The sequence below is a fragment of the Petaurus breviceps genome, unplaced genomic scaffold, assembly GCF_028583685.1.
Source record: "Petaurus breviceps papuanus isolate PSGF00001 unplaced genomic scaffold, PetGlider_PUasm1.0 229, whole genome shotgun sequence".
Taxonomy (NCBI): domain Eukaryota; kingdom Metazoa; phylum Chordata; class Mammalia; order Diprotodontia; family Petauridae; genus Petaurus; species Petaurus breviceps.
Genome location: NW_027185903.1, coordinates 30657345 through 30680621, shown reverse-complemented (window position 1 = coordinate 30680621; position 23277 = coordinate 30657345). Strand labels below are relative to the sequence as shown.

Sequence of the window (23277 nt, the reverse complement as noted above, 5' to 3'; positions counted from 1 at the left end):
ACCTCTGACATACACTGTCTGTCTGACCCTGGGCAAATCACCCAACTTCTCAGCATCCCAGATGCATTGGTATAGAGTTTCCTTATCCAGAGTTCCCTATAACAATGAAATCACATCTGGACCTTTAAACAAAAACAACAACAAACTTTACCCTCCATTACATAGCTTAGAAGAATGTTGGGTGTATTAGAAATTCAGTTTGAAAAAAAAAAAGGCAGGTAGGATGATCCAGAAAGATGAGTGAGGTAAGAGAGGGCTTATCAACCAAATCAGTAAGAGGAGTGAAAGGAGATGATAAATTCACTCAGTAGTTTGAGATAAGAGTGGGAGTGAGTCTGAAGCATAATTTGTCATCCAACCTGTTTGACTTGCTTTAGGCATCTATAATTCCAAAGGCAACAGAGTCAGTAAACACAAGAATTAAAACTGTCAGATACTCAAAGTTTTCTACCCAAGAAATAACCGTGCTGCCAGAAATTACGGAACAGTTGGAGTAAGCTTTGCCAAGAATCCAGTGGCAGAAATGGAAAAGGTGGGTGTTTCTTATAAATTCTTCTTTAAAATCCTCAAAACCTCACTCATACTTGAACATACAAAAGAACTGTTCACATTGAGCATTACTTCCACAATCTGATTCTATTGTGAAAGAAGTGGCTTGTGATCCTCTTTCACTTCATTCCAAATGAATTTCCTTGCCATTTCATCTTTATGGCCTTCCCTCCCTTTCATCCTGAAGTGTTGACCCAAAAATACACCCTCTACCCTTCCTGGCATCATTATTTTTTTTCTTTTGGTTTTTTGGAGGGGGGAAGACAGGGCAGTTGAAGTTAAGTGACTTGCGCAAGGTCACACAGATAGTAAGTGTTAAGTGTCTGAGGTCAAATTTGAACTCAGGTCCTCCTGACTCCAGGGCCAATGCTCTATACATTGTGCCATCTAGCTGCCCCAGCATCATAATTTTTTTGTAATTTCTGGATATGCCTATTTAAATTGCTTTCAATGCCATCATTTCCTGTACTGTTTTTTGGCTACACCAGTGCCAGAAGCAAATGTGTACCTCAGCCCTCTTCCTCAAGGTTTTGTTAAGTCTCAGATGTTGTAGGGTCTCACACAACTCATTTTGGGAGTGAGGCAGGATTATCAAGCAGCTAGATAAGAGATGGCTTGTATTTTGGAGAATTTCTAGAAGAGTTGGTAAGTACAAGGCTCTCATTGCTAGAAGGACCCCAGAGAGTTCTGATATGAACTCGACTGGTTTCTTCCTATCTTTATCACTTTAGAGTACTCAGGAACTCTAAGAATGGATGGGCTTCTCCAGCTGTCCAGACTTGTAAGTCCGTTAGAGTTGCAACCTCTCTTTCTGAAAATCTCACAATTTCCTGAAACTATAAAGGTTTGGGATGCTTTGAATTCAGTCTAAAAACTGGCAACTGGGTAAAAATAACAATGACAAACATTTTCAGTTGGCTTATAAATGCTCTGGACATCCAAATATGTCTCATTTTAAGAAAACCAATTATTTTAGGTTTTCTTCCACATACTGGTGACAACTCCTTGCCTCAGTAGTCTTCTTGAGTTGCTATGGCCAAAGAAAATAGTTCATAACCTGGTGACCAGTCTTCTGATCAGACTCTCTGAACCGAGTTAGGTTTATCTTTTGAAGACAAATAAATAATCCACTAAAGAAACTATATTGAAAACATTCTCAGCTTGAATAAAACTTACAGAGTTTGTACTTCACTGATATAAACCTTCAAGAATTCAAAGTCACTTCTATACCACAATGAGACTTTAGTGGATGACTTTAGCAATGAGGGTATCCAAAGAAGGCAAGAAAATTATAATTCTGAAATACTAGACAAAGAACCGAAAATGTAGCTAAAAAGTTAGGTTAGAAAAAGTGAGGAAAGTTTTATATATGAGGACAATGTTTAATCGATTGTTACTCGGGTGCGTTTGTTTCGCCATAATTTGAATTTGCACTAATATATCTAGGGTTAGAGGAAGTATACAAAGAACAAATTGACTTGAGTTGCTTCAAATGCTCGTGAGGGGAGAAGACACCCTTGTCAAATCTGCAGATAAGGAAGCTGGGAGGGGTGGCTCACATAGTGGATGACAAAGTCAGGATCCAAAAAGAGATAAACAAGCTAGAAAGAAAGGTCAGTCAAATAAGATCACAGAATCAGATGGAATTTAATAGGGGTCAACTATATAAAGGTTCTACCTGTGGGTTCAGAAAACCGATTTTACAAATAAAGGATGGGGAAAGTAGTGTAAAACAACAGTTCTTGCAAAAAAAAAAACAAACCAAACCACCACTACTTGGGGCTCTCATTGCACTTAAATTTCAATAGAGGTTTAATCATCAAATAGCACTGATAGCCATAATTCTGGTCCTGCTGAACAAGAAAGATCAGATGCTAAGCCAGTCCCACCCTTCCTCTGATGACTATAGGACTCCTCCCTAGCCCTACACCCCACCCCCAACAGAAGGGCTAGAGAAGTGACTTATTCCCTATGGTCTTCAGAGTATAGAAAAGTTTTTATCTCCAAATTTCCAGCTTTTCTGTCTATCCATAGAGATTCACTATCCAGGAGGTATAGATTATTATGGATTTATCCTAATAGAATCAGCTCCCAAGTGCCCTCTCCTTCTTAGCATTGATGTATTTCACTAAGCCCTAGTTACATGACCTTGGCATAATACAGGGATTCTTAACCTTTTTGTGTGTGTTGCGGACTCCTTTTCAAAATGCTTTTAAATGAATACAATGCATAGGATTACAAAGGAAAACTAATTATATTGGGATACAGTTATCAAAATAAAAAATAGCACATGGGCCCCAAGTTAAGAACCCCAAATATGGGAGTTGACTTGCCCACAGGAAGAACCACAAAAAGAACTATTTTACTGTTGGCATAGGATCAAATAAAAGCAATACAATAATACATCATGAAACAGCTATCATTCAGTTGTACCCCTACAGTTCTGTAATAGCAAGCACCCCAGGGTCCCCAGGGTGGCTGCCAACACAGGTTCTTGGATCTGCTTTGATAAAGGAAAGCAACTCAAAATGGGTTAACAAGCTTACTTTAATCAGTCAAACATATATCATTTACCTACTTCGGGGGAAAAAGGTCAGCACCCCAAACTTCAGAATATACAGACAGAATTATCAAGTAGACAGGTTTCCAAACTGTTCAACCATTACATGCATACCAAATCAACCTCTGGGTTTTTCAAAGCCAGGGGGGCTCTCAACAACGGCTTCCCAGAGTCTCATCTGATCAAATCACAGAACACTTCTCAAAGTGAGCCCCAAAATAAAGCCGCACATCAGGGTTTATATAGCCTCCTCCTGGCTCAGAGAATGTAACAACCTTCTGGACCCACTGGCCAATCAAGAAGTATCTACTGAAAAACAAGCCTCCCACCCCAGGCTGCAGGTGCACTTTAGCCTAGGGGCAGGGACGATCTTTAAATTTGCATTTCCATTACAAGTTCCTAGATATTATATAGGTCACTATAAACCTAGGAATTCTAGGGAAGATACAGCATTGCTTTTCATCTCCCATAGCTGCTCCTAGAGAGGGCAATTACAATTCAAAACTGACATCTGACACACCTCTCTTAGACATTCATTAGGTGAAGACTCAAGAAACTCTGGACCCAGAATCATTGATTTAAGAGGCATGAATCAGAATCTACTAATACTCAGGAGAAGATAGCTGTCCCCACAGCTGGCGTTATTGATGTCCTCTCACACTGGCATCTCTATAACCTTGCAGATGATATGGGGGAAGGGTCATGATCGGGCAACTGATAGAATATGTGGGGTGAGGGTCTAAGGACGTGAGATTATGAATCTGATTGACAAAAATGATGGTAATACTCCTAAAGAAAAGGTCTGATCAAGCTGATCACCTACTCAATAAACTCCAATGGCTCCTTTTTAGATCTAGGAGCAAATACAAACTCTCCTTTTTAGTACTTAAAACCCATCACAATGTAACTTTGCTCAACCTTTTCAGCCTATTATATATTACTCCCTATTATGGACCCAACAACCAAATTGGATTTTTTTCCCATGTTCTTCAACAAAACAAATTCATTTCTCTTCTCTGTGTCTTTGCATAGTGTAGCAGATAGAACATCTGCCTGGAATCAGGAAGACTTGACTTCAAATGTGGCCTCAGACACTTACTAGCTGGGTGATCCTGGGCAAGTGACAATCTCTGTCCACCTCAATTGTAGAATAGGATTAATAATAGCACGGATAACCCAGAGCTGTTATGAAGATCAAATGAGATAATATTTGTAATGTGCTTAGCATAATGCCTAGCATAGAGTAGGTGCTTAATTTCCTTTCCTTCCTTCCTTCCTTCCTTCCTTCCTTCCTTCCTTCCTTCCTTCCTTCCTTCCTTCCTTCCTTCCTTCCTTCCTTCCCTCCCTCCCTCCCTCATGTTGTTCTTCATTCTATGAAAAGTACTCCTTTTTAAATTCCATGTCTTATAACCCATGCTATTGTTGTCGTTCAGTTGTGTCTGACTCTTCGAATGCCATGGCCCATATCACACCAACACTGTCCATGAGGTTTTCTTGGCAAAGATACCGGAGTGGTTTGCCATTTCTTCTCCAGTGAAATTAAGGTAAACAGATGCAGTAGTTAGTATAGCTGCCTTCCAAGCAGCTGACCCAGATTTTATTGGTATTCTTTGGAAACATGTTCCTAAATCTTTAGGTTCTCCCTACTATAACCTCAGTTCCCAGTCTTCACAGAACCCTGTACTTTTAGACCACTCCCTTGCTAGGGAAGCTTAAGGTAAATCCTCCCATCCTGGGATAGCTATTTCTTCTTCTAAATCCCTTCTGCCTCTAACTAGAGGCCCGATATTTCATGATCTCATCCTTGTCACCAAATGTTAATACCAATATGATATTTATAGCACCAATATTCATGATATATATATATATATACATACATATATATATATATATATATATATATACCTGCATGGTGCTCAATCACAAAATATAACAGACTCTCCATATAGAAGACAGAACAAAATATTTATTCAGATACCAGAAAACCAAATCTCAAAACCAGTAAGCCAGTTCCATCACAGTAGCAGAGAAGTTAATAAGCCACAATAGCACAGAGAGCCACACCATCCTTTAGCCTTCCCACAAACCAACACAATACCAATATTTACTCATAACCTTATCTGTCTCTTTCAGAAACGTCCTCTCCTCCCAACCCTCTAGCTTGCTTGGACTCCCAGCTTCCTGTGGCCCTGTTCCACCCTTCAGCAAATTCCTCCTACCACAGTCTCCATGTGATTACATTCAGCCTATTAGGGGGCAGAGCTTATTTTCAAAGCAAAGAAGGCCTTCAATTCTCTTAGGCTTATTAAGGGGCAGGGAAGTTCTTCAAATTACCATTACCATTACAAGTGACTTGACCAGGGTCACACAGCTAGTAACTGCCTCAGTCCACATTTGAACTCAAGTCTTCCTGACTCCAGGCCCAGCCCTTTATCCACAGAGCCATCTAGCTGCTTATGACTCATAATTTACTTTACAATTCAGTGCCAAAGTCTAATAAAAGGGCTTTCTTGATCTTCTTCCTCAGCTCTTTGCATCTTGCTACTCCTCCCCCAAATCCTTTTATTTATTTTGCATATATTTAAGTATGTGCATATTGTGTCCCCTAATAGAAAGGGTAGGGTAGGTAGAATTTACTTAATAATACTTGTTGAGCTACTGAGATCCTGCCACTGTTTGCATAAATTCCTACAACACATTCCCTTCTCTTGCTGCCTACCAGCTGACAAAACCCTCTGGTGACTCACAAAAGGGAGAGAGGTAGAAGACCATGAACTATATTAGTCAGTCGGACAGCCAAGTATAAGTATAAAATAAGGATAGGGTCCAGGAGTGGGAAAGTGAGAGTTTTGCTATGGACAAATCAGTGTCTAGTTCCAGAATAGTCTGGGGTTGGAGTGTGGTTTGATGGCACATTTTAGGAAGGACATCAATAAGATAAAACACCCAGAAAAGGTTAACCAGAATTGTGAAAGAATTGAAGACCAGGCCTTTCAGGACTGGCTGAAGGACCTGAAGATGTTTAGCCCAGGGAAGAAAAGACTTAGGCAAGTCTTCCCAATCCCCTATAAGAAAGGGGCTGGCATGCTGAAGAGGGATTAGATTTTTTTGGCTTGCCCCTTCACCTCCTCCCACCCCCATCCCAACCTCACATTAACAAAATTAGGAATCATAAGTAAATTTGCAGAGAAAGCTTTAATCTAATTTAATATAAGGAAAATACTTCTTAAAGATTATTCCTCCAAAATGGGAAAGGACAGCCTCAGGTTGTACTCTATCATTGGTAGTCTTCAAACCAATGTTTTGTAAAGAGATTCTTGGCTCATGTGTGAAATGGACTATCTGGCTTGCTTCTGAGGGCCCTTCCAACTTTTATATTTTATGATTCTCTAAAGTTTTTGCTGAATAGTTCTGAATACTGGTGCCTCAGAAGGAAGAAGGGATACTGGCTTCAAGTATCCAAGCAAAAAACAATCCTTAAACCACATTAATTGGTAATATAAAGAAAAAGAAAGCAATTATGAATTAAATAAAAGACAATTTCAAGGGGGAAAAAACAATTTGTTCCTCTTTTCTGAGGAATAAAGAAAGATCATCACTACATGTAAAAGATGGAGTAAAGGCAAGGACATTTTGCTACAAAAAAGAACAGAATTAAAAGACAATATCCAGAAAGAACAAAGAATTCAATTATTTCATTTCGTCCTATTAAGATTCTAAGAAAGTAAACAAGAGGGAGCCTATAAATATGAAAGTAAATATGAGGCAGGGTGAAATAGCGGAGAGAGGGCTAGGAGTCAGGAAAATAGAGGTTCAACTCTCTCTTGCCCTATATTTTGGCCTTGTTACTCTGGACAAATCATTTAATTTCTCAATAGACTCCAAGCAATAAAAATGTTAAAAATAATGATAATAATAGCAGCAATCATAAACAAAAACAACCAGAGTTAGCATTTATGTAACCCTTTAACGTTTACAAAGCACTTAATAAATATTATCTCACTTCTATAAGATTATGAATTATAGAGCCCAAACTTATGTGCTTTGGTAAAGAAAGTTCCCTACATTGATATAATCACTGGTCTTGTTCATACACACTTTGTGATTCACTGATGACTTAAAAAAAATTCCATATGAGATATAGAGCAATTTCTGTGAAATTAGTAATTCCTTGACCTTCATGTGATATAAAAATACTAGAAATGTCACGGTAAATACTTGTGGTCCAGTTCACATTTCTCAGTACTTGATATGAAGCTGGATGACAGAGAACAGCTATGGAGGTCAACTCTATGTGGTTACCTAACAGATGAGGGGCAGGGGAGCTCATCTTGTATCACCCGGGGCACCTTGCCATTGGCTGGGGAGAGGTATATGCACTCTAGAATAAAAAGACTTATTGAGTTCAGACAAGTGTTATTTTCTGTTTGGGTTTCCTATCGTTGGAAGATTCTCTTAGTTTCTGAACTTTCTGTAAGCTGACTTGTTTATATTTAACTCCTTGGACATCAGAGTCCTGTTTAATACTTTTTGATATCAGAAATCAATAAAAATTAGAAAGAATGTGAAAACTCAATTCTTTTTCTTTTTCAGAGGCAATGGGGGTTGACTTGCCCAGGGAAACACAGCTAGTTAGTGTTTGGAGTCTGGATTTGAACTCAGGTCTTCCTGACTCCCAGGCCTTGTATTCTATCCACTGCACCATAGCTGCCCTAAATACTCAGTTCTAAAGGAGAAATAGACAGAAGGCAGGACTTGGAAGTCAGAAAGACCTAAATTCCACCTCTGACTGTTTTCTCATCTATAAAATAGAAAAAATATAACCTCTCTCATAGAGTTGTTGTGAAACTCAAATGACATAATACTATATATAAAATGATAAGCAAATTTTAAAGTGCTATGTTAACATTATTTATCATTATATAATAAAAGAATATAATAATAAATACCATCACAATGTTTATTATTAAATTCATGTATATCTTGTTTGTTGACCTCAGGTGTCTGTATTTAAGCGTTATTATTTCTTAAATACTTTCCAAGTGTGTATTAGACAGTTAGGTGGCACTGTAGATTATGGTGCCTAGGCTTGGAGTCAGGAAGACTAATTTTCCTGAGTTTGAATTTGACTCAGATACTTACAAGCTGTGTGACCCTGGGCAAGTCATTTATCCCTGTTTGCCTCAGTTTCCTCATCTGTCAAATGAACTGGAGAAGGAAATGGCCAACCGCTCCTGTATCTTTGTCAAGAAGACTCCAAATAGGGTCATGAAGAGTCAGACACAACTGAAAAAAAAACAACTGAACACACACACACACACACACACACACACACACACACACACACCCAGGAATGAAAGTTAAAGCTGCCTTTTGCTCCTTTGTTATTCTCAGGGTTTAGCACAGTGCCTGGCACACAGTAGGCATTTAATAAATGTTTACTGGTAGATTGAGTAATATAGAAATTGGACATATGTTTTATTATTATCATTAACATATATGTGTAAGGTTTTCTTGTCAACAACATACTTTCACATACCTTATCTCCATCCTAATCCTTAGAACAATCCTGCGAAGTAAAAAAGGTAGGTATTCCTATCACCTATTTAACAAAATGGGTCAGTGTGCCTATATTTAGGTAGGCAGCTAACAGGACTGTTTTGTAATACAAGATCAAGGTTAATTGATTGTGTTGGGGGGAAGGTCCCAAATTTTTTTCCTGATCACTTTCCTATAACTGAAGAAAGTGATCACATTAGAAGTAGAGTAAAAAATATTGATAAAGGAGTCATATATGATATATTCATGCAAGAGGAGGGACAAATGCTCACCTCCTTCTCTACTGATTAGAATTTTTATTTTCCTAATGTTAGAGACCAAATCCTGAGAATATCATGTCAGTGAGAAGAAGTGTTCTTGCCAAATTGGTTCCATAAGCAAACTCAAAAGACCAAGTTATAAACCTTAAAAAGAAACTTTCCAGAGGTCACATATTTGGTGAAGAAGTCTTCATTGCTGTAATCTAGCTATTCTCAAGCCTCTGAGAATTTTACAACACCATCAATTGTTTATAAACTTAGGAACATATACAAGCTGTCCTTCCTAAAACTTGTTGGATATAATTTTATGTCATATAAAGCAATAATTTTTAATCACTCCATCAATCTTGTAAATAACTGATAAGAATTTACTTAAAAATAAAAGAAATATCCTGATCTATTCCTTGGAATGACATAAAAGGGGAAAATTATTCCAGTTTGCTAGGTCACCAATCCCTCAGTATCTATGTCCAGTAGATATTTGCAAATCTGACTGAGTTATGAATACATGCAGTGCTTTGTTCCTGGATGACATAAAATTCTATTCCATTATTCATGTAATGGAAGAGTCAATGTGTGAATTTTATACAGTCCCTTTTGAATTCTAAGCCATGCCTACTTATCTATCTTAGCTCTGGACTAGGAGCAATTAGCTTCCCCTAGTACATTTTTCATATCTTCAGGGAATGCAAATTAATTTTAACATTAAACAAATAGAGGAAAAACTAGGAAGTCAAATTTGCTACCCCAAAATATAGAATTAATTTCAAAAGTTTCTTAGCTTAACTTTGGTTTTAGATTATTTACACTATTATCTATTTACTTTAATGGCTAACTGTATTCAATAAACTGTGTAAACCTCAAGGAAAAGGATTCTGACTTTTTGAAACTCAATAATGCTGTGAATGTGAAATACCAAAGGAGCAGCTCAAATTTCAATTCATGGGGATCTGAAAACTTTCATGAAATTGTACCTATCAGTATGGACTATCTTAGTCAATCCAAGTATGGAGCAGGTAAATGATGATGTAACAATAGAGTATTATTAAGTCTTTTATGGTGATCTGTTATCAATTATTTTTGTTGACTAGTATTACAATTGTTTTGGGGGTACCATGAACCGCCCATATAAGACTGCAAACATTACTGATAAATATGTGTGTTCTGACTGCTCTATCTACCCACTATTCCCCATCTCTCTTCCTCTCCTCGGCCTCCCTATTCCCTGAGATAAAACAATATTAAAATTGGACCAGTTAATAACCCTACAATGGCTCCTAAATGTTCAAGTGAAAGGAAGAGTCAATTGATATGGTAAACGTCGTTTTATTTTAAGAAATTGTCACAGTCGCTCCAACCCCTTCAGCAGCCACCCGCCTGATCAGGGAGCAACCATCGGCATTAGGACAAGATCCTCTACTAGCAAAAGGATTATGTTTTGATGAAGGCCCAGATTATGGCTAGCATTTTTTATCAATAATGCATTTTAAAATTAAGGTATGTGCACTTTAAAGAAACAACACTATTGCACACTTAATAGACCACAGTATAACAAAATATAACTTTTATATGCACAGGGAAACCAAAAAATTCACATGATTTGATTTACCGTGATATTCACTTTATTGAGGCAGTTTGGAAATGAACCTGCAATACCTCTGGGGTGTGCCTGCATAGTACTTTAAACCTGAAAGCACTATACATATACTATCTCATTTGATCCTTATGGGATCCTGTGGGGGAGGTGTTCTTTTTAATCCTCATTTTACAGTTGAAGAAAGAAGCTAAGAGTGGCTAAGGGATGTGTGGAGGATCACACAGCTTTGTTATTGTTTTCAGTCATGTCCATGTCATGACCCCATTTGGCAAAGATACAGGAGTGGTTTGCCATTTCCTTCTACAGCTCATTTTACAGATGAGGAAACTGAGGCAAACAGGATTTAGTGACTTGCCCAGGTTCACCCAGTTAGTAAGTTTCTGAGGTTGGATTTGAACTCAGACCTCTTTCTGTCTTCAGGTCCAGCACTCTATGCACTATGGCGCCACCTAGTGGCCCATAACACAGTTAGGAAATATTCAAAGTGAGATGTGACTGAATAATCCTGATTTGAAGCTCAACACTGTCAATGGATCCATGCTGCCTTTTGTAGGGTATTTGATACAATGGCAAGGAATAGCATGCACTTGATGGACTCTTACCTATGTTTTCTTAATATGGTGGGGGCCTTCTTCTAGATCTTGTATAGATAAAAGTGAAGCACATATTGTGTATTGATTATGCTTGACTCTGGTCATATAATTAGGCCACCTTCTTTCCCAGTCATAGCTCACTGATGACATCCATTTTATCGTGTCTCTTACACAAGTTGTTATTTGTAATATGTTTCAGCTGACTCATGCCTACCATGTGTGTCTCCATTTGCCCTTTGAATGACCTTAATGACCTAACTTTTTTTCTTCAGAGAATGGGGTAGTCTATGAATCATAGTCATATAATATCACCAGAACAATATCTGTTGTTAAAAAAAAGTAGGCCTTTGTTTCAGGAACAGGTTGAGGCTCTTGTCCAGATTACGATACACAAGCAGATGGATGACCCAAAGAACTTATCTGTCATTTTATATATTTTGGACAAATAATGCCCGTGGACAATAGGCTGGGTCCAAATTTGAGTGGGAAGAGAGAACACTGTATTGGTTTTGGGCAATAAATACAGGGGGACAGCTGAGGACCCTCAGCACCTGGAAGGGATCCTTTTTCCATTTGGGCTTTGTGCTCTGGGACACTGGCAAACACATTTAGCAAGCATACATCTCTATATTTTATGTCTTATTTGATGTTGATATTAAAGAGTCATTAAACAAAACTATTTCTGTTATTAAATCTTTCAAATACTTCTGTATGACATACATGCAATATCAACAACAAAAGTCACTGAGGTGGCATTTTGGTATACAAAATGTTTTTTAAAAAAAATTACCAACAAAATAAACTCAGTTGGATATTATGTCCTCTGTCCTTTTCAGTCAACTGTTTGTCTTTAGAGAAGTTTGGTTCAGAATATCATTTATAAAACCTTCATAGCATCTTCTATGCCTTTATTAAGGATGCACTTTAATCCTTAAATGTCCTTAGGGCAATTTCGCTTTGTTGAGTTTCTTACCATGCTTTTTATATATTTGGCTTTACCTCCAATGTTTCTTTTGATTTTACCAAACAATTTTAGTCATAAAATAAACTACTCACCATTGTTTTATATAATTTTTCAAGAGAGTTTATATTATAAATCTACATTGTTTTTGGCTGCCATATCACTGTACTTATCAAGGATTTTATTCTTTGCTAGCTGAAGCAATGTCAAGGCTTTTTTTCCTCCTGTTTCCTCACTGTTGCTATTTACTTATACATGTTAAACTTCCTTAGGAAATGGTAGCAGTCCATGTTTATGTTAGTTTTCTTATCCATTTCCCATTTTTTTTCTCCACATTATCACTAGCTTGTTTAAATCACATGAGGCTGGAACTTCCTTATTTGGGCATCATACTTTCTCTTTTTACTCCTTTCTAATTTGAAGCTAATTTTGATTTTTTTTTTTTTGGAGGGGTATGGCAGGGCAATTGGAGTTAAGTGACTTGCCGAAGGTCACATAGCTAGTGTTAAGTGTCTGAAGCTGGATTTGAACTCTGGTCCTCCTGACTCCAGGGCTGGTGCTCTATTCATTGCACCACCTAGCTGCCCTGCTAATTTTGATTTTTACTCTAACAAGTCGATAACTAAACACAGAGAGCAGAAACAGAAGCAACTGCCACACTGGTAATGAGTACTCTTCCTGTCACTTCGCACTATGTATTTCCACCACCGTTTACCATCTTTTCCTGAGACCACCCTTAAATGGAGTCAGAATTTTGAAATAGATGATATTTTAATTGTGAAGTTCTTATTGAATTTTTCACAATCTGGTGCCTTAAGTTTCTAGTCTTTTTTACACTGGACTCCCTCCATGTACCTTATAGTTGAGGATGCAGTTCTAGACATACAACATTCCATCTCCTAAGACCAGTGTAAAAGTCATCGAGTGCTGAGAATACCCTCTCTCCTCACCTCCTATAACTGGTTCCTTGGTTTCCTTCAAGACTCATCTTAAATACCTCCTTCAGCAGGAAGTCCTTCTCAGTCCTCCTTCCCTCTGACAGCCCCTTCCTTCTGTGATTACCTCCAATTAATACTACATATAGGCATGTAAACATATACATATGTGTGTATACATATATATCTTGTATGTTATGTATCTATATGCATGTGCTTATTTGAATATATGTATGTACAATATATCTTATTTATGCATAGCTATTTGAATTCTACCTCCCTTACTGTACTGAGCTCTTTGAGAACAGAGACAATATTTTGCCTATATAGTATATTCCAATTCTTATTTATTATAGGCCTTAATAAATATTACTTAATATTTATCCTTAATATAATATCTTTAATAAATATTTGTTTTAGCAATCTTGTTTAGCAATCAAACTTTTGGACCAGATGTTGATACATTAAGCTGAAATAATCTACAGGGTAGTCTTTTAAAAAATGTTTAAAAGGTGAGTGTTGCAGTGATAACTTAAGGCCATTAGTAACACTGCAATTTTCTTTTTTTGCTTTTTTGGAGGGGGGAAGGCAAGGCAATTGGGGTTAAGTGACTTGTCCAAGGTCACATGGCTAGGAAGTATTAAGCGTCTGAGGTCAAATTTGAACTCAGGTCCTCCTGACTCCAGGGCCGGTGTTCTATTCACTGCACCACCTAGCTGCCCCAACACTGCAATTTTCTAAAACAAATCCAACCTTCACTGCTCCTATTCATCTCTGGTCCCAGTTCCCTAATAAAATCTGTCCAGGATATATGTACTCAAGGCCTAGTTCCAGAGGGTGCATCCAATTACATTATATATAAAATCTCCAATTATATGTCATAATCTGGACAATAATATTCTTCATCCATTTGGATTTTCCAATATGGATGGTTAAACTGAATGCTTGAATATTTTCTGGATCTCATTTTTAAATTCCTACAAAGTCCCATGGTTTGATGAAATTGTCACAATGTCATTCAAAGGAAATCTCTCTTCAATATGGACTTTGGGCTAAACATCCTCTACGATCTTGACCAACTTCTTTAGTGAGCAGGCACCGATTTGCTTTATGCCTCAATTCATACAATAATCTGAAAGCTGATGAATGAAACCAATTGTACTAAATATTTGAAGGCATTTTTATATGTTTATGGAAGGAAGGAAAGCATTTATAAAGTGCCTACTATGTGCCAGGAATCATGCAGTATTATCTCATGTGATTCTCACAACAACCCTGGTAGGTGAGTGATATTATTATCTCCACTATACAGTTGAGGCAGAGACAAAGTGACTCGCCAAGAGTCACATAGCTATGTGACCGAAGCTGGATTTGAACTCAAGTCATCCTGACTCCATGCCCAGTGCTGCTCTCTCCATTGCCCCACCTCATGGCCTCATGGGAGGTATCTAGTTAAAGGTGACTGAATCAAATGCAAGTCAAATCAATTCCACAGTGAGATCTTAAATTTTTGTAAATCCCAGGACAATCATTTTGCAAATGCTCATGCAAATGCAATACAGATAGACCAAGTATCCCCCTAATTAATATTTCTTGTGGATTTTGGATGTTAAAAAGCAGCCGATGTTGCTGCAGGAGAAAGTGTTCTTCTCAATGTGAAGAGTTAGAGGAGCCAGGATCACAATCTCACCATGCCCACTGATTCCTCATGTGACCTTTGGCAGATCATCACCTCTCTGACCTATAGTTTTCCCAGCTCTAAAAGGAGACAAGGATGGGGTAGCTAGGTGGCACAGTGAATAGAGCACCAGCCCTGGGGTCAGGAGGACCTGGGTTTGGATCTGGTCTCAGACACTTAACAGAAAAAATAGCTGTGTGACCTTGGGCAAGTTACTTAACCCCAATTGCCCTTCAAAAAGCAAATAAATAAATAAAAGGAGACAAGGTAGAGTAGAGAACTGTTAAGATCCCTTCCAACTTTAAATCTAGGACTCTAAACACTGTGCACCCTCCTTTATTTGCCTTTTCAAGAAAAGCCTGCCCGCAGTTCTTCCATTTAGCTGTCAAGAAACTTCCTTTTCAATTCAACAAATGTTTGTTAAAGCACCTACTATGTATAAATAGGGATAGAAGGGGAGAAACATTAAACCATTTCTCAAGGGGCTTATGTTCTCTTGGGAGAGTCAACTTGTACACCTGAGTAAATAAAATGTGCCGAAAATAATTTGAAGAGGTAGAAAACACTAACATGGAGTGTAATGGGGTCAGCAAAGGCACAGAAGGGGCAGAAAGTTCATTCCAGACATTAGGTACATACTGTACATAGGCATGTAACTGTTGTTCAGTCGTTTTTCACTTATATTGGACTCTTTATGATGCTACTTGGGGTTTTCTTGGCAGATACTGAGGTGGTTTGCCATTTTCTTCTCTAGCTCATTTGACAGATGAGGAAAGTGAGGCAAACAGGTTAGGTGATTTGCCCAAGGTCACAAGGCTGGTAAGTGTCTGAGTCCAGATTTGAACTCAGGAATATGCATCTTTCTGACTCTAGGCTCAGCACTCTATCTACCTAGCTGCCCTCAGACACAAAATGGTATGAACAGTAAAGAGCTAGCAGGCTAGTTTAGCTGGAATATAATGTGAAAGAGGGTAATATTAAATAAGACTCAAAGCAGAGCTGAAATTCAATTTAGTTAAGACTAAAAAGAAAATATTACATTTCATCCCAGAGGCAATAGGGAACCATTGAAGGTTAACCCCCGGGAGACGAAGTTTCTTCACCTCCCCATGCTTGAAGCTCAGAGACTTGATCCCACTGATGACTGGCAAGAAACCTGGACTCACTCTATTTCTGACCTGGGCCAGTTCACTCCTGCTCAGGAGTTAGTGCCAAAACCCAATGGGTTTTTGTAGTATTGCAGCTTAGACTTCTTAAGCTCAAGCAGTCCACCAGTTCAGCTTTCCTAGTAGAAATGACTACCACTAGGCGCCACCACCCTTAGTGCTGAAGATTTTGGAATAGAGAAAACTCAAATCTATATTGTAAGAATATCCATTTGGCAGCTATACAAAAGATAGTTTGAATAAGAAGAGTAGAATCAAGGAAACCAATTAGGAGGTTCTTATAACAGGTCAGGTGAGAATTTTCTGGTTTAATTTATAAGTAGAATTTAATGACTGCCATGTTTCAGTTCTTTTTTTAACTCAGGGGTTTGTTTTGTGTGTCATGGACCCCTCTGGCAATCTGGTGAAGTCTATGGACCTCTCTCAGAATAATGCTTTTAAACACATAAAATGCATAATATTTTAAAGGAAACCAATTGTACTAAAAAAAAAAGTTAAAAAATAAAGTTCACGGACCCCAGATTAAGAATTAATGATCTAAGACCACAACAGGGCAGGGTGAAAGTAAAAAGATGTTTAATTGTATTTTTACTCTACAAAATCCTGGCAAAAGTTGGGGCGGCTAGGTGGCGCAGTGAGTAGAGTGCTGGCCCTGGAGTCAGGAGAACCTGATTTCAGATCCGGCTTCAGACACTTAACACACACAAACAAAAAACCTAGCCGTGTGACCTTGGGCAAATTACTTAAACCTAATTGCCCTCCAAAAAGCAAAAAAAAAAAAAAGGGGGGGAAGTTGCCTTTTTTTTTTTTGGAAGGCAATTGGGGTTAAGAGAATTGCCCAAGGTCACAGGGCTAGTAAGTGCTAAATGTCTGAGGCCACATGAACTCGGGTCCTCTTGATTCCAGGGCTGGTGCTCTATTCACTGTGCTACCTGGCCGTCCCAAAAGAGCTGGTTATTATTTTTCTGTAAGGCAAGTACAACTGCCACAGTAAGAGCTATTTCCCTATAGAAATGCTGGAAATAGGACCTCAATGATTCAGGCTTATTATCTGCTCAGATTCTCATCTGTAAAATAAAGGACTTTGACTAATGATTTCTAATCTAGCTGTGATATTCAGCAGGCCCACCTTTTCCCAAGACTGACAAACCAAAGCCCGGTGGAGGGTATTACTACCGAAGCCTCCACAAACCAAGATAAAGGCTAGGAAGGGCAATGAGACTATCCCAAATTGGCTACCTACTGGCCACTGCTTTGAAGCCTGGCTCGCTTTGATTCTCCAGACATCCAAAAGTCCCCTGACAAAGGCCCCTGTCCCATTTGTGAGAAGTCAGGAAGAAGAAAGCACATAGTGAGCAACAACCTGGAAAAGCCTCAGAGAGAATTTTGCAGATGTCACTCATAACAAGGAGATGACTGGTAACTTTGAGTGCAGCACCGAGATGTTCCCTTGGGATAAATGGTCATCAAGTGATAAACTCACATGCCAAAAATACTGAAAAAGGACATACCAATGACAAAGTATCATGAAAGAAGCCAGCGGCTAAACATGATTTCTAAGGTTAGGCACTGTACAAATGACCGATGAAAAGGGAAAAATGGTGTAATGCTCTAACACTGCTGGGACATTTCCAGGTAATGTTAAATGGACAGTAGTAGCAGGAGTCAAAATATAATTTGTCCTTAGTTTATATTCTAAAGGCAGACACTAAAAGAGTTAAGAACTCACATATAGAGGCAGGAAAGGTGTCAAAGTGACCTAGCAGATGTGTGTGAGTGAAAGGCCTGGCTGTCAGAGCTAAACTCTTTCTAGAGACCTCCCTGCTCCCCTAATGGTACATGATCCTGAACATGTCTTCTTCATACCCAAAGTGTCTTTCCTGAGTCACTTATTTCTGTGAACAACCATGCTCAAGTCAACCAGCAAACATCTATGTATATATTTATTTATTGCTTTCCTTTTTTTTGGAGGGCAGTTGGGCTTAAGTGACTTGCCCAAGGTCACAAGGCTAGTTTTGTGTTAAGTGTCTGAGGCCGGATTTGAACTTAGGTCCTCCTGACTCCAGGGCCGCTGCTCTATTCTCTTCGCCATCTAGCCACCCCAGTAAACATTTATTAAAGCACTAAATATGTATCAGACACTACAAAGCCTGGTAATGTTAAAAACTAAGACCAAAGCTTGAAGCCTGCTCTGAAGAAAGCTTACATTATAATGGGGGGGAAACATGGAAACAACTACATTGTTGTTTAGTTCTTCTCAGTCCTGTCTTACGCTTGTGACCCCCTTTGAGTTTTCTTGGCAAAGATACTGGAGTGCTCTGTCATTTCCTTCTCTAGCTCATTTGACAGATGAGGAAACTGAGGCAAATGGGTAAGTGACTTGCCCAGAGTCACACAACTAGAAGCAGTGGGTTCACTAATAATGCTTAAAATGTAATCAGCTCTGGTTGTCTTAATTTTCAAAGAGAGATCTTTAAGTTGACCAAGTTTTAGGTCGATACAGAGGCAGAAGAGAGGGCACCACCACCTTCCCTTTCTTCCCACTGTCAAAAGCCCAGGTGAATGTTGCACATTTGCTAGGCTTTTCCACAAAGTTGGGCCTTGATAAACGTCTAGTGAATTGAACTAGACTTTGCATACTTCACCTAGAAGTAACTTGTAGATCTAGGCCTTCCCATCCCTCCTGGAAGGAAAACTGCTATCCTCATTCCTGTTCCCCTCTTGTCCCTTCCCCAGGGAGTGAATAAAAATGGAGACTTGTTAAGTCACCTCTGAAAAATAGTTTAAAAAATGGAATACTATGTAATCATAATGATTAAGCTTGACCCAAAAGAAAAGTTGAGAAAAGATGCATTTGATCTTCCATTTTTGCAGACATGGGGGAATATGAGTGTGGCACATTGTTTCGACAGGCAGCTATTGATATGTTGATTAGTTTAGCTGAATTATTTTTTCCTTCTTTCTTTTTTATATTTTGTTAAAAGGATTCAGGAAAAAGAGATGATATTAAAACAAAAGATATTGATCATTTTTTCTAAAATGAAAAGTTTCCTTTTGGAGAGTATTACATTTGTTGCTTTACATATGAAAGGCATAAAAGTTACTTCCTAGTTTCTAATGATACTCATCATGAATTTATCAAATTATTTACTATGTCTGATCTTCCCTGCAGCAATTCCAAATACCCTCAAATTACATGGGTTGGCCTCAACAGCGAGGGAAAAATGTGGGAGGATGGGCTCAGGGAGTGGCAACCTTCCCTTGCTTGCTCATGAAAGAAAGCTCATCTATGAACCATTTGGCACCTAAAAAGGGAAAAAGAAATCATCATTATTTAACATGTAAGTGGCCCTTCACATTGCCCAAGTCATTTCCTCTGACTTTTAATAGTCATTTTCCTTGAGTAATCACATGAGAAATGTGGATACAAAATATTACTACTAAGTCTTTGACCCAGAAAGGTCCATTCAGTAATTCTGTAACAGAAATAGAATTACACCTTCCTTTAAGAACCTGTGAGGTTCATAGACTAACAGAGGCCTTAGAGATATTTAGCCTAAATGAAACACTTGTTTACTGCTTAGCAAGTCAGTGTTTCAGGATTTGTGAAACCAGAAAAGGATGTCATATGATCCTCTTTCCCATATGCCTGGCTCAAAAACAAAAACAAAACAAACAAAAACAACCCTAAATCCAATCTAGGAACTTTACAATGTAAGAAACAGTAATAGTTAAGAGTGGGCTTCCCCTAGTAGAGATATACTGACAGATAAATGTGACAGACTTAGAAGCGAAGTAAAATTGCTTACTTATGGTCAAATGACCCTTGGACTTGGACAGTAAGACTGACTCTATAAATAAAATGTCACATAAAACTCATCTCTATTTTCTACTTACATAAAGATGAGGTTTGATTTGGGCCGATAATATGACTTAATTGGAGCGGCTTAGGTGGCACTGGCCCTGGAGTCAGGAAGACCTGAATTCAAATGTGGCCTCAGACACTTAACACTTACTAGCCATGTGACTTTGGGCAAGTCACTTAACCCCCAGTACTCTGCTTTCCTCCCTCCAAAAAGAAAAGCAGTTTTTGATTGGGGCTACTAAAGAGAGATTTAAGTCAATTCTCAAATGGTAGTGGTAAAATGGGAAAGAGAAGGAGGAGGCAGAAACAAGCAATTTATTAAGAGCCTACTATGTGTCACACATTTTGCTAAGTGTTTTACAAAACTATCATCTCATTTATCATCTCTTAGTAAGACTTTCTCACAACAACCTTGGGAGGTAAGTACTATTATTATCCCCATTTTACAGTTGAGGAAAATGAGGCAGACCCAGGCCCAAAGCTCTATCCACTGCACCACCTAGCCAAATAACATGACAAATATGGCCAAATGACATCTGTAGATAAACCCTCAACCTTGTTCCATCAGACCTTTGAGAGACCTGGTAGCAAGTGGCAAAACCAAACAATTTGAACATGAGTTTCTTTCTCTATCCTTATTCTCTTTCTATGAGTTTTTTATAGCAGTGAAATGCCCCCAAATTGAAAGCTATAGATACAGCTCTATAATGGGATATACAAACATAGAAAAGCTAGCTACAGACAGAATGAGGAGAAAGACCTCATGAAGCCACTGTAATGACTGGTCAATGAATACTCTATCTCTAAAGAAGAACAGGAAGAAGATCTAAAGAGCAAATCCAATTTGGAACAAAGGTAGAAATGGAAAGCAACAGGCTGTAGGAAGAGAACAAATTTTGCTTATTTTTACTGAGGTCCAATTATTTTTTTTTAATTTTTGAGAGGGAAAAAAAGAAATGGATTGAAGCTGGGAAAGGACCTCACATTTGTCTATTCTGCTCCTTTATGTGAGGGATGGGGAAATACATATGAAAAATGGCATGGGTGATTTTTGTTAATCCATATAGTGAAAAAGAGTTTGAAATGATCATCTGTGGATATTTAAACTTGTTTTTGTTTTTGGCAGCTAGGTGGCTCAGTATATAGAGCACTAGGCCCAGAGTCAGGAAGACCTGAGCTCAAATTCTACCTCAGACACATACTAGCTGTGTGGCCCTGGATAAGTCACTTAACTTCTCTGTGCCTCAATTTACTTACCGGCAAAATGAAGATAAAAAAGCATTGACCTCCTAAGTTTGTTGTGAGAATCAAATGAGATAATATTCATAAAGCAAAAAATTTGTAAAGACTAGCTGTTTTATTCAGATACTTAGTAAGACTTTCCTGAAAGACTTGTGCTGGCCAGACTCTCAAATGACAATTTCAATGGGGAAAAAAACAGAAGGTTAAACAGCCCAGGCTCTATTCACTTGCCAATTCAGATGTCTACCAAATTCACACACCTATACTTGTCCAAACACATGTATTCCTCTTCAAATACCAAAGTTCTTGGGGAAGTAGTTTGAGAAAGGAGGATTCCCTGTGCCCTTGGGCTCTCATTTTCTCTCTCTGACTCAGTTTCTTTTAACAAGCAAAAGACCCATAATAGCTACTCACAGAGATATGGGGAGGACACCTAATTAATGACTATAAAACCACTTTGTAAACATGAAACAGTCTATAAAAGCAGTGATTATTTCAGATTTAGCAAAGCATCAGAGTGGCTGGTTTCACATGTATTCTGAGCCAGAACAAGAAACCTACAACCAGACTGGGTCATGAAAGAATGGGAAGGATATTGTAGGAAGTTTGAGGAAGGTCCTTAGCATGATACTTAATAGGATTAAACTTCTGGGGAGAAGGGAGAGGTTATAAAAGACAATTGAGAAGACATTCACATTCACCAAGAGAGTTTCTCATGCTGGGAAGACTGCCTTTGGGAATAACTTGGCATAATAGATATTCAACTGAGTGACATACTATGAGCTGGAATAAATCCCAACTCCTTGCCTCTCTTCCAGGAATTCTAGCCAAAGTGTTATGAATATTCTTTGGGACTAAAGCAGAAATAAGAGGCAAGAAGGCATGATCATAAGGCATGGTGTAATGTATCTGGAGTCAGAGGGCCTGGGTTCAAGTTTCAGCTTTTTCCATTTCCTGCAGCTGATCTTAGGCAAATAAGGATTCCCCATCCTTTACAGGAGGGTGAAGACTAGATAATCTTAGGGACCTTCCAGTCCTAAATCTTCTGTCAAAGTTGTGTGATTAGGTAGACATTTAACCATCCCTTAACCTGAAGAAAGTTTCTTCTCAGTAGTGTTCCCTAGTGGGCTGGATTTGTATCTATTTCTCTTACTCCAATTCAACTCCATTTATATTAATTAAGCTTCTACATTAATAAAGCATTATGCTAAGGCTAGGGAGATGAAGATATGTAATAAAACCAGGTCACTGGTACTATAATGGACTTTACAGTCTGTGTAGGGATGGGACAAAGACACAATAAATGTATGAAGGCAGAATGGGTAATGCACTATTAGGGAGGTCTAAAGGAAACAGATGTTAGTGGAATAAGGTAAAGTTTCATTGGGGAACTAGAATTTGATCTGAACCTTCAGGAAAAGGTAAGATCTCAGGAAACAGAGAGGGGACAAGGGAAATACCTACAAATAGGAAAGCTATAGGCAAAGACCCTGAGACAGGAAAGTCCAGTGTGCACATAAGGGATTGTGAATTGTCTAGTCTGACTGGAACACAGAGTATGAAGAAGAGAGAATCACAAGATAATAGTGGAAAAGGTCAGGGTGCACCAGATGGTGGAGACCATGATTGCCGGGTTAAGGAGTATGAACTTTACTGAGTAGGCACCAGGGAATCATTGAAGGATTCTGAGCACACTGATGCATATGGAAGATTAGTCTGGCAGCCCAAATGACCGAGAAATGAGAAAGCCCAAATGACTGAGGGTTTCACACAGCTTCCTAAGCAGAGCCAAACCTCAGCATCTTGGGGCAAAATGGTTGCATAATCTTAAATCTATTATGATAGAAATATTTGGGAAAAAAGACAAATTCTAGGTTACAAGTAAATTTCAAACAAATGGAAAACAAATAATAAACACCAAGTGAGCGAGATTAAATTAGATAATATTAGAGCAGTATATAGTATATTTCAGAACTTCAGCAAAACACCTGGAGCTTCGTCAATGAAATCCAATCTCTTTGTTTAACTGCTTACCAACTATTTCAGGAGGCCCCAAGGAGCCAGAGTGATCCACATGATGAAGAGCTGTTTCTTTGTCTAAGGTTTTTTTTTTAATGGATGGGACTCATTACTTTACCTAACCACCCCTAAAAGCAGCATAGCACTTGCTGCACTGTCTCCCTGAAGTTAAAATATGAATTCTAAGGAACCAAATACTTGATATGAGTCATTAGGCCAGAAGGTCAAAACCATTAGCCTCTCTGAAAGGAAGGAAGGAAGGAAGGAAGGAAGGAAGGAAGGAAGGAAGGAAG

At 38.5% G+C, this 23277-nt stretch overlaps 1 protein-coding gene and 1 long non-coding RNA gene across 4 annotated transcripts in view; one reads left to right on the top strand and one right to left on the bottom strand.

The window, feature by feature from the left end:
* The window catches only part of MAST4 (microtubule associated serine/threonine kinase family member 4), an 808407-nt gene that overhangs the window by 209743 nt on the left and 575387 nt on the right, over positions 1 to 23277 (bottom strand). The window lies entirely within an intron of this gene.
* Positions 10 to 23277, top strand: part of LOC138167496 (uncharacterized) — a 67857-nt gene continuing 44589 nt past the window's right edge. For 2 of the 3 annotated variants that reach the window (XR_011169895.1, XR_011169896.1), the window contains exon 1: positions 10 to 532. This is a non-coding gene — a long non-coding RNA (uncharacterized lncRNA). The remainder of the gene's footprint in view (positions 533 to 23277) is intronic. The other variant, XR_011169894.1, reaches the window with a different exon arrangement.